General features: G+C 40.0%; 1 pseudogene; it reads left to right on the top strand.

The window, feature by feature from the left end:
• Window positions 1-9199: 9199 nt before the first annotated feature.
• Window positions 9200-10557, top strand: LOC148117392 (MARCKS-related protein pseudogene; annotated as a pseudogene).
• The last annotated feature ends 260 nt before the right edge of the window (window positions 10558-10817 follow it).

Raw genomic sequence — 10817 nt, 5'->3', positions numbered from 1 at the left:
GGTCAGAAGAACAGAGAGGAATATTAAAACCATATGTGGCTAACATAGCAATAAATTTGTGGGGACATGATTTGTTACAGCATGAAATACTCAGATTAACATTCCCCCAATCTAAGAAACAAACAATAAATTAATGTATGTTTCTGGAAATATTAGAATGTTTTATAAAGGAAATTCACCAACCATTCAGGTTGTACAAGAACAGGGTATAACAGCTGCTGATATTTCAAAGGCACCAACATGGCCTTTAACAATAGAGAAACTTTAGGCTTTAGAACAGTTGGTACAGGAGCAACTAAATTCTCAGCAAATTGAAGGATCAACCAGCCCCTGGAATTCTCCTGTATTTATTGTTAAAAAGAAATATGGAAAATGGAGAGTGGTGACAGATCTAGGAACTATTAATAAGGTGATTCAGCCAACTGGCTCTCTACAGTCTGGCATTCCTTTACCTTTTCTATTGCCTAATAATTATTGATTTAAAAGATTGTTTCTTCACTATACCTTTACAAGAAAAAGACAGAGAAAAACTTGCCTTCACAGTGCCCACTTATAATAATTCTCAGCCTGCTTAGAGATATCAATGGAAGATTCTCCCATAGGGAATGTTAAATAGCCCACCCTGTGTCAATATTATGTAAGCCAAGTTATTGGAAATGATATGTAAGCAGTTTCCTCAATCTATAGTTTACCATTACATGGACAGTTTGCTATCTGATTCAAATGTAGATACTTTAGAAAGAATGTTTGAAAAAGTAAAGAAAATTTTGCATTATTGGGGATTACAAATTCCTCCTGAAAAAATACAGAGAGGAGACTCTGTTAATTATTTAGGTTATAAAAGAGGTTTACCGGGGCTGGAGAGATGGCTCAGAGGTTAAGAGCATTGCCTGTTCTTCCAAAGGTCCTGAGTTCAATTCCCAGCAACCACATGGTGGCTCACAACCATCTGTAAAGGGGTCTGGAGCCCTCTTCTGGCCTGCAGGCATACACACAGGCAAAATATTGTACACATAATAAATAAATAAAAAAAAAATAAAAGAGGTTTACCAAAAATTAGACCCCAAAAGGTACAAATTAGGAGAGATTGATTTCAGACTCTTAATGACTTTCAAAGATTGTTAGGAGACATTTCCCATCTACAGCCCACTATTGGGATAGGACCAGATGACCTGATTAATTTAAACAAAACCTTAGATTGTGTCAAGGACTTAAATAGTCCTAGGAAATTATCAGCTGAAGCTGAGAGAGAACTGACTGATTGAAGAGAAATTACAGAAGGCACACATGGATCATGCGGATCTGAATCTTAACTGAATTCTAGTCCTATTACCCTCCAAACATTCCCCTACAAAAATTTTAATGCAGAGGGAAGATATTATCTTAGAATTGATATTTTTAACATATAAACTGAGTAAAATAAACATTAAAAACTTATGTGGGAAAGGTCTCTGAATTCTAAATCGAAAATTGAGACTGTCAATTATCAGGAATATATCCAGCAGAAATTATAATACCTTTCAATAATGATGAAATTGACAAATTATGAGAAGAAAGTGAACCCTGGAAAAGTGCTTGTAATTTTGGGGGAGAGATTAGCAATAACTATCCAAAAAGCAAGAGAATTCAACTTATAAAGAGAACTAACTGGATGCTTTCTCACATTGTATTGTATTAAATTGATACAAATAAATCTGGAAAGGTAGAATACAAATCAGAAAATTTAATTAAAGTGTGTCAAAGCCCTTATGATTCTGTCCAAAAGTCAAAATTATTTGCTATTCTCATGGTACTAAGGGATTTTAAAAAACTTTTCACTGTAGTTACCAATTCACAATATGCTGAAAGAGTTATTTTGCATATTGAAACCACTGAATTTATGCCAGCTGATACAGAATTGACTTCATTATTTATTCAGTTACAAGATACAATTAGGAATCAGAATCATCCCATATATGTAACAGACATTCAATCCCATATGTGTCTGCTAGGTCCTCTAGAACAAGGTAATGCAAAAATTGATCAAATATTGATTGTTAATGTATTGTAGGCCTCAGAATTTCATTGAAAACACCATATCAATAGCAAAGGTTTTAAAAAAGACTTCTCTATCATGTGGCAACAAGTCAAGGAAATTATAATGAAATGTCCTACTTGTTCTTTGTATAACCAAACACCACTACCTGCAGGAAGGAACCCAATGGGTACTCAGGAAAGAAATCTGGAAGATGGATATGTTCCATTTTGTAGAATTTGGAAAGCTAAAATAAAGTATGTATACCACACTATTGATACATATTCAGGTTTCCAATGGGCAACTGCTTTGAGTTTGGGTAAGGCTGATTTGGTAATCACACATTTGCTAGAAGTTATGGCCATCATCGGTATGCCTGCACAAATAAAGACATACAATGCTCTAGCATATGTCTCTAAGAAAATGAAATAGTTTTTTGCTTATTAAAATATAAAGAATATTATAGATATACCACAAAATCCTACAGGGCAGGCAGGTAGGCAGTTATAGAAAGATCAAATCAAATTCTAAGGGATATGTTAAATAAACAGAAAGGGATGAAAAATAGCCCCAGAAGTAGATTGCATAATGCTTTATTAACTTTGAATTTTCTAAATGATAATGAGAAAGGAACAAAAGCTGCTGAAAATCACTGAATAGTAGAAAAACTATAGAATTAAATCAGCTGCTATACTTTAAAGATATACTGATCTCAAAAAGGAAAGTAGGGCATATATTACATTGGGGAAGTGGTTTTGCTTTTGTTTCTACAGGAAAAGAAAAGCTATGGATACCTCCAAAATTGAAAAAGATTCAGTTTGTACAAGAGACACCAGCTTGGCCATTTAATCTAAGCTAGCCTATACAACTAACAAATGTTTTTCATTTGATCATATATAACTTGCCAAAAGAGAATCTTTCTAAAATTAGGGTTTGGGAAGGGTTTTGGTTTTGTCTTTTCAGGGGAATGAAGACATCCAGATAAGGAACCTGAAGACCACTGGACAAATGAGATATCTAAAGGACAAATCATTCAGAAAATTATCCCAAGAAAGAGAGTAAATTGATGTTGTAAGGAGAGCAGATTGTGTCCCACTACCCAGCTAGCTTAACCCCTGAAATAACCACACAGAAATTGTATTAATTTAAACACTGCCTGGCCCATTAGTTCTAGTCTCTTATTGGCTAATTCTCACATCTTGATTAACCCATTTCTAATAATCTGTATGTCACCATGAGGTCATGGCTTACTGGGAAATGAAGGGCGCCAAGTGAAGGGCATGGTTGATAGGCAGTTAGAATTAACCAGACCAGCTCAAAGATAAATAGCATATTTAATAATTGGAAAAACAGAGAAAACTCACACGACCGAGATCCAGAGAGCACATATGCAGCCGGAAACTTGAGAGAGCAAGGGACAGGCACCTGGATTTTTTGATCCTTGTTTCCTTGGCCCCAGGCAGCCACACCCTAGCCAAATGTGATTGGCTGAGCTTCCCCATCAGGGAAAGATTCAGCATGTCTGACTCTGGCGACTCCATGGTGGCTCTCTCCCTGACTCTGCTTTCTTCCTCCCAGAATTCTGTTTTGTCTACTCCACCCACCTAAGGGCTGCCCTATCAAAAGGACAATACAGCTTCTTTATTCAACCAATGAAAACAACACAAATGCAGAAGAACCTCCTACATCATTTCCCCCTTTTCTGTTTAAACAAAAAAGAAAGGTTTTCACTTTAACATAGTAAAATTACATATAACAAAACAGTTATCAAGCAAGAATTACAGTTACAATATTTATATCTATTTTATCTTTTATCATAACTAAGGAAAACTCTATCTATTCTTCAACTCCATCAAAGACTTCAGAAGGATACAATATTACTCAAGTAAACAAGAAGTAAGCAACTTCCAAAACTCTAGAAATGACAGAGACATCTTGCTGCCTGTACAGTCACCCAAAGTTCTTCTCTACTGTTGGGACACTCATCTTCAGCCTACAGGCACATAGCAGCAGACATTTTCATCTCACCTTTAGGCAAGTTCAGCAGTCCTCTCTCTGTGGGTTCTTTGTGTCCAGTTTATGCAACAGTCCAGGCAAGAGCAGTTTCTTGCCCAAATGGCTATCAAACTCCATAAGGAGCCTCTTCAATGCCCATCTTCCTCTTGAAGTAGATTGGTGCTGCCAGGAGCAGACATGTCTCATTGTCATGAAAAGCCCTAACTTATTAAAACATTAAATGTCATATTCTGTAGTCTTTAAAAGATTTGAAGAATGTCTATCTAACTGAAATATATCTCTATATATGAAAAATCTAACTAACATGACTACAAGCTTGACTATTATTGGTGATTATCCATTAACAACCTATATTTCCTAATTATACATTATATTTTTTGAATGAACTACACAATCACAACACCTTAATCAAAGATCAGAAATACATATACATATAAGAAAATTGACCTTAAATTGATATCACTAAAGCAAAATCCATATCAATGCAAATTATTCATATCTATATCATATCCCCCTTTAAATATAAAAAGACATTTATAAACAATAATTGGGAATATGGGCACAGTCTTTTCTCTCCAAACTGCTTCATGATGTATGGGGGGGCGCTGTTAATCACATCTTTCATGGTGTATCCTGTTTGCTAGGTACATCTTAGTCATTAGTTGGGCAAAGTAATTTTTTGAGGGTGTTCATGGCAACCTTTCAGAAGGGTGTGGTCTATCATACCATATTGGTCTAGAAGCAATCCACAGGGTCTCATCCTCTGTGAAGACAAAAGAAGAACCTCTTTTCCAAAGCATCATATCCTTAGATCAAAATTCCGAAGTCAAGATACTTTTATAATATACATGCTGGATTATCTTAGCAATGAAATGTCTCTGCATTTAGTTCCTTCACAGTCAAAAAATTTAAAGAAAACACAATAATACACAGAATGCAGGCTCTCTGTGAATTTTCCATTTTTACACAGCTTATTTTCTTTGTTTCTTTTAATCTATAACTATCTGTACTCTGTCTCTTTAAAGACTTTACCCTTTTTAAAGCATTAACTTCACTTTATGACTTTTTAATACTCTTTTTCTTCTTTCTCCCAAACCTACATATGTTTATCTAACACTATGACCCATTTAGAAGTCTTTTATGTCTGAATCTGTCCTATTGTGAATCTGTAATTCTTTACTATCCAAGATCACTTCTTAAAATGCTAAGCACTTCTTAAAAACTTAAGTTGGGCAATGTAGGGGTAATAGGTACTGCCTGTTTCCTGCCCAGTCTAAACCTTAACTGTGCTGTTATTATGATAATTATGAAAGTTCCTGCTTGAGTTCAGAAGCCACTCCTCCCTCAGAGTTATTTGGTGCCCCTGAGCCGCGCACAGTTCCAGGCACACAGCAAGTCCACATTGCCATCAAGCAAGCCATAGCATTTTACTCATAGACCCCATCTAAATGCCCTGTCTCCTTCAAGAGATAGAGGTTGCACTAGGAGCATAGCCCAGAAAGCCAGCATTTTAAAATGGTCAGTTTTTTCCTGCTGCTAATTCAGGAAAATTTCTTTGCAGCAAGCCCACCAGCAAACAGCAAAGGGCTGTGTTAAACTCTATTTTTGTGTCTAGAATTCCTTTTCAAGCCCTCTCAGGTTTTTAAGTGGATTTAGTCCATCACGTTGAGGCGCCAATCTGTTGTAAGGAGAGCGGGTTACATTCCACTGCCTGGCTAGCTTAACCCCCAAAAATAACCACACAGAAATTGTATTAATTTAAACACTGCCTGGCCCATTAGTTCTAGCCTCTTATTGGCTAACTCTCACATCTTGATTAACCCATTTCTAATAATCTGTATGTCACCACAAGGTCATGGCTTACCGGGAAAGATTCAGCATGTCTGACTCTGGCGACTCAATGGTGGCTCTCTCCCTGACTCTGCTCTCTTCCTCCCAGAATTCTGTTCTGTCTACTCCAACCACCTAAGGGCTGCCCCATCAAAAAGACAAGGCAGCTTCTTTATTCAACCAATGAAAGCAACAGAAATACAGAACAACCTTCTATACCAAATTGGCCTATTGGTATATCACATTTCCAACAGGATAAAATTTCATAAATCTTCCCAAGTGTTTGTTTCTGCTATTCACTACAGACATATTAATACAAATGATCTTTTTAAAGGTTAAAGCTGGCTTTGGAGTTGGAGTGTGACACTCTCCTTTTCTAAATCCAAGCATACTTAAGTGAAGTCCAAAATCTCTATCTCATGTCAGAAGAGCCACCTGATATGGGACAGAAGAAAAATAAATATTTAAGGAGTACTTCATTGCCACTAATCTTTTAATCCTTTGGTTTTATATTGACTCTAACAATTTTTCTTAAGGTATAAGATTTATAAAATTAATATATATGTATATATTTAAATTTTTGCTTGATATTAATGGTCATATAGAGTACTAACTAATTCTAGATAAAGGTTTAATATACTTTCTTGTACATGATTTCAGGTTTCAAGCACAGGTTAAAGGCCTTAGAATATTCTTACGAATATTCATATCCTTAAAGAGAATATGAATAAATGCTTTAAAGAAATCTATGAAAACACAAACAATGGAAGGAAATGAATAAAACAGTTCAAGACCTGAAAGAAGAAATAAAATCTATTTAGAAAACTTAAACCGAGGGAAATCTGGAAATGAAAAACTTAGGAATTTGAACAGGAACTGTAACATGAGGGCCTGTTTGTTATTTGGGTTTTCTGTCCTGCCTGACCCCCCCAGCTGTTTAGTCCCAAAGTAAAATCAATCACACAGAGATCTCTATAAGTTATAAAGCTGACTGGCCCATTAGGTCAGGCTACTTATTAGTTCTTATGACTTAACCCATTATTCTGATCTATGTTAGCCATATGGCTTGGTACTTTTTTCAGCTGTCAGTTCACATGTTGCTTCCTTGGTGGTCTGGGCAGGAAATGGCAGAGGGAGCTTCCTCCTCCCTAGCCTTCTCCTATTCTCATTGCCCCACTTCTACTTCCTGTCTGGTTGACCCGCCTATACTTCCTGCCTGGCCAATCAGCGTTTTATTAAAATACATGATTGACAGAATGCAGACAATTCTCCCACAAGAAACTGTTAATCCCACTGAAAGAGTAAAGATCGTTACCCAAACTCTCTAGTGAAATTAAGCAAGCTTTATTCTGTTAGACAGGGTATCTCCCTAAGCAGAATTTGAAAAAAAAAATAGCCTTGAGCACAGGAGAAGATAGGGTTAATATCATAAAAAAAATCCTTCAAGATTAGGGGTTTTTCAAGGATTCGGGGCTTTCCAGAGGAATTTTTGTTAGGTAGGAACTTGGCTGAACATCTTAAAATTATTTGGCAAAACACATTATATTTTCAGGGTATATTCAAGGTGTGAATCAAACCCCACAGGTGTGGAACATGTTAAATTCCAGAAACACATTAAAGAACCATCAACTTTTATTTTGCAGCAAACAGAAATGAACTTGTTCTCACCTCATAAGAAAATGGCTTTTATCCTTAAAGTGGAGTAAGGCTGGTCCATCAGTACCTCGGAAGCAAGCTCACCAACAGAATACAAGAGATGGAAGATAGAATCTCAGGCATTGAAGAAGCAATAGCGGAAATGAATACCTCAGTCAAAGAAAATGTTAAATCTATAAAAAGCCTGACACAAGGGCTGGAGAGAAGGCTCTGAGATTAAGAGCATTGACTGCCCTCCTGAGGTCCTAAGTTCAATTCCCAGCAACCACTTGGTAACTTACAACTATCTGTCATGAGATCTGGTGCCCTTTTCTGGCCTGCATGCATACAGGCAAGCAGAACACTGTATACATAATAAATAAATATTTTTTAAAAAAGGAGAGACCTATTGCCGGGCAGTGGTGTAGTGGTGATACATGCCTTTAATCCCATCACTCAGGAGGCAGAGGTAGGCAAACTCCGTGAGTCTGAGGCCAGCCTGGTCTACAAGATCTAGTTCCAGGACAGCTAGAGCTGTTAGACAGAGAAATCCTGTCTTGAAAAATTGAAAAAAAATTCAATGGCTGAGAAATATATAATAAAAGCTGATTGATTATAACAAGTTTAGTTCATTGATCTGTGCAACCAGCGATGGGTATAATTTTTTTTTGTTTGTGAAGCACATGGAATTTGTATATAAAATATATGCTCTTTGAAAAGCCATCTACAAAAGCATGAAAAACAATCTTTGTAGTATTTTAAATTTAATTTTAGGCAATACCCATGGGGTATCTTTTTAAAATTTTTATTGCTTTATAAATAATGCCATTCAAAATTTACATTTCCTCCCCTCCTCCCATTTCCCTCCTGCTCCCTCACTCCCCCTCCCCCCTCCCCCTCCAGTCCTAAGAGAGGGCAGGGTACCCTGCCCTGTGGGAAGTTCTAGGCCCTCCCACCTCCATTCAGGCCTAGGAAGGTGTGCATCCAAACAGACTAGGATCCCAAAAAGCCAGTACATGCAGACGAAACAAATCCCAGTGCCATTATCATTGGCTTCTCAGTCAGTCACATTGTCAGCCACATTCAGAGAGTCTGGTTTGATCACATGCTCCATCTGTCCCAGTCCAGCTGGCTTTGGTGAGCTCCCATTAGATCAGGCACACCGTCTCAGTGGGTGGGCTAACCCTCATGGTCCTGACTTCCTTGCTCATGTTCTCCCTCCTTCTGCTCCTCATTTGGACCTTGGGAGCTCAGTCCAGTGCTCCAATGTGGGTCTCTGTCTCTATCTCCATCCATCGCCAGACGAAGGTTCTATTGTGATATGCAAGATATTCATCAGTGTGACTATGGGACAAGGCCAGTTAGGCACCCTCTCCTCTGTTGCCCAAGGAACAATCTGGGGACCTCTCCTTGGACACCTGGGAACCCCTCTAGAGTCAAGTCTCTTGCCAACCCTAAAATGGCTCCCTTAATTAATCCTTTTAAAAAAAATCTTAAAAGGTGATCTTTTGGATTCTGGCGCGGAGCGCAGCGGCGGCGGGCGCAGCTAGCAGGTCGGCTGCGGAGCGGGGGTGCAGTACCCTTTGCCCCTGTACCCCTCCCCCTCGGACGCAGCCCCACCCCTCCGCCCGCCCGGCAGTCTCAGCCAACTATCCCGAGGCGCCAGGGCGGGGCGGCTCCGGGCGCCCCCAGCAGACCCCCATCATGGGCAGCTAGAGCTCCAAGGCTCCCCGGGGCGACGTGACCGCCGAGAAGGCAGCGGGCGCTTCCCCGCGAAGGCCAACGGACAGGAGAACGGCCATGTGAAAAGCAATGGAGACTTAACCCCCAAGGGTGAAGGGGAGTCACCACCCGTGAACGGAACAGATGAGGCAGCTGGGGCTACTGGCGACGCCATCGAGCCAGCGCCCCCTAGCCAGGAAGCTGAGGCCAAGGGGGAGGTCGCCCCCAAGGAGACCCCCAAGAAGAAGAAGAAATTCTCTTTCAAGAAGCCTTTCAAATTGAGTGGCCTGTCCTTCAAGAGAAATCGGAAGGAGGGTGGGGGTGATTCTTCGGCCTCCTCACCAACAGAGGAAGAGCAGGAGCAGGGGGAGATCAGCGCCTGCAGCGAAGAGGGCACTGCCCAAGAAGGGAAGGCCGCCGCCAACCCTGAAAGCCAAGAGCCCCGGGCCAAGGGGGCAGAGGCTGGTGCAGCCTCCAAGGGAGGAGACACGGAAGAGGAGGCGGGGCCCCATGCTGCAGAGCCATCCACTCCCTCGGGCCGGAGAGTGGCCCTGCATCAGCCAGCGCTGAGCAGAATGAGTAGCTGGGTGGGGGCAGGTGGGTGACCTCCTAAGCTACAAAAACTATGCTGTCCTTGTTAGGTCACTGCCTGGACCTGATGCTCTGGCTGCCTTCCTGTGCCCAGAAAGGAAGGGGCTTGTTGCACCCTTCCAGCCAAGTTCCCTCCCTCCTGTGGATTCTCCCATCAGCCACCTGGTCTTACTCTTAAGGCCAGTTAAAGAAGGCCCCTTACGGTTTTCCAAGTTAGGTTAGTGATGTGAAATGCTCCTGTCCCTACCTCCTACCCAGGCCCCACCCCTGCAGAAGGCAATTGCTGGCTTTTCTCCCAATTCTTTTCCAAGTACGTTTTGTTTATTCTACTTCCGAAGCCCCTGAGCCAGAAGTGGGGGCTTATACTTCCAAACCCTGAGTGTTGTCCAACCTTTCCCCTGTTGAGTTTTTAGTCTTTTGTGCTGTGCCTAGTGGCACCTGGGCTGGGGAGGACATTGTCCCTGTCTGGGTTTTATAACTGTCTTACTCAAGTTCAAACCTCCAGCTTGTGAATCAACCGCCCCTGACTTGATAGGCAAGTATTAGGCTTCGGGGCTGGAGGAAGGTCTGTGATGTGAAACAACTTTTTGTTGTCTTTTCCCCCTCCCATCGTTGTAAATAACTTTTAATGGCCAAACCCCAGATTTGTACTTTTTTTTTTCTAACTGCTAAAACCATTCTCTTCCACCTGGATTTACTGTAACATTTGGAAAAGGAATAAATGTTGTCCCTTTAAAAAAAAATTAAAAGGTGATCTTTTGGATAATGATTATCTATAGATCCCAGTAACATGTTAATGCAACCTGCCAGTATTCTCTGTATGGCAGTCAACCAACATTTTATTTAGCAGCACAATAATTTCTGTATGTTCTTTATCAGTAAGGGATTAATTCTATGAGCTAACATTTTAGTAGCAGCATTATTTAATAAGCTAATAATTGGCTGTGATTTAGGTGTTATATTTCTTACAGAAACCAAGAGTTTTCAGAATTTAGGAGTTATATTTCCA

The sequence above is a fragment of the Myodes glareolus genome, chromosome X, assembly GCF_982192425.1.
Source record: "Myodes glareolus chromosome X, mMyoGla1.1, whole genome shotgun sequence".
Classification (NCBI taxonomy): domain Eukaryota; kingdom Metazoa; phylum Chordata; class Mammalia; order Rodentia; family Cricetidae; genus Myodes; species Myodes glareolus.
This window is presented reverse-complemented; position numbering and strand designations above follow the sequence as displayed.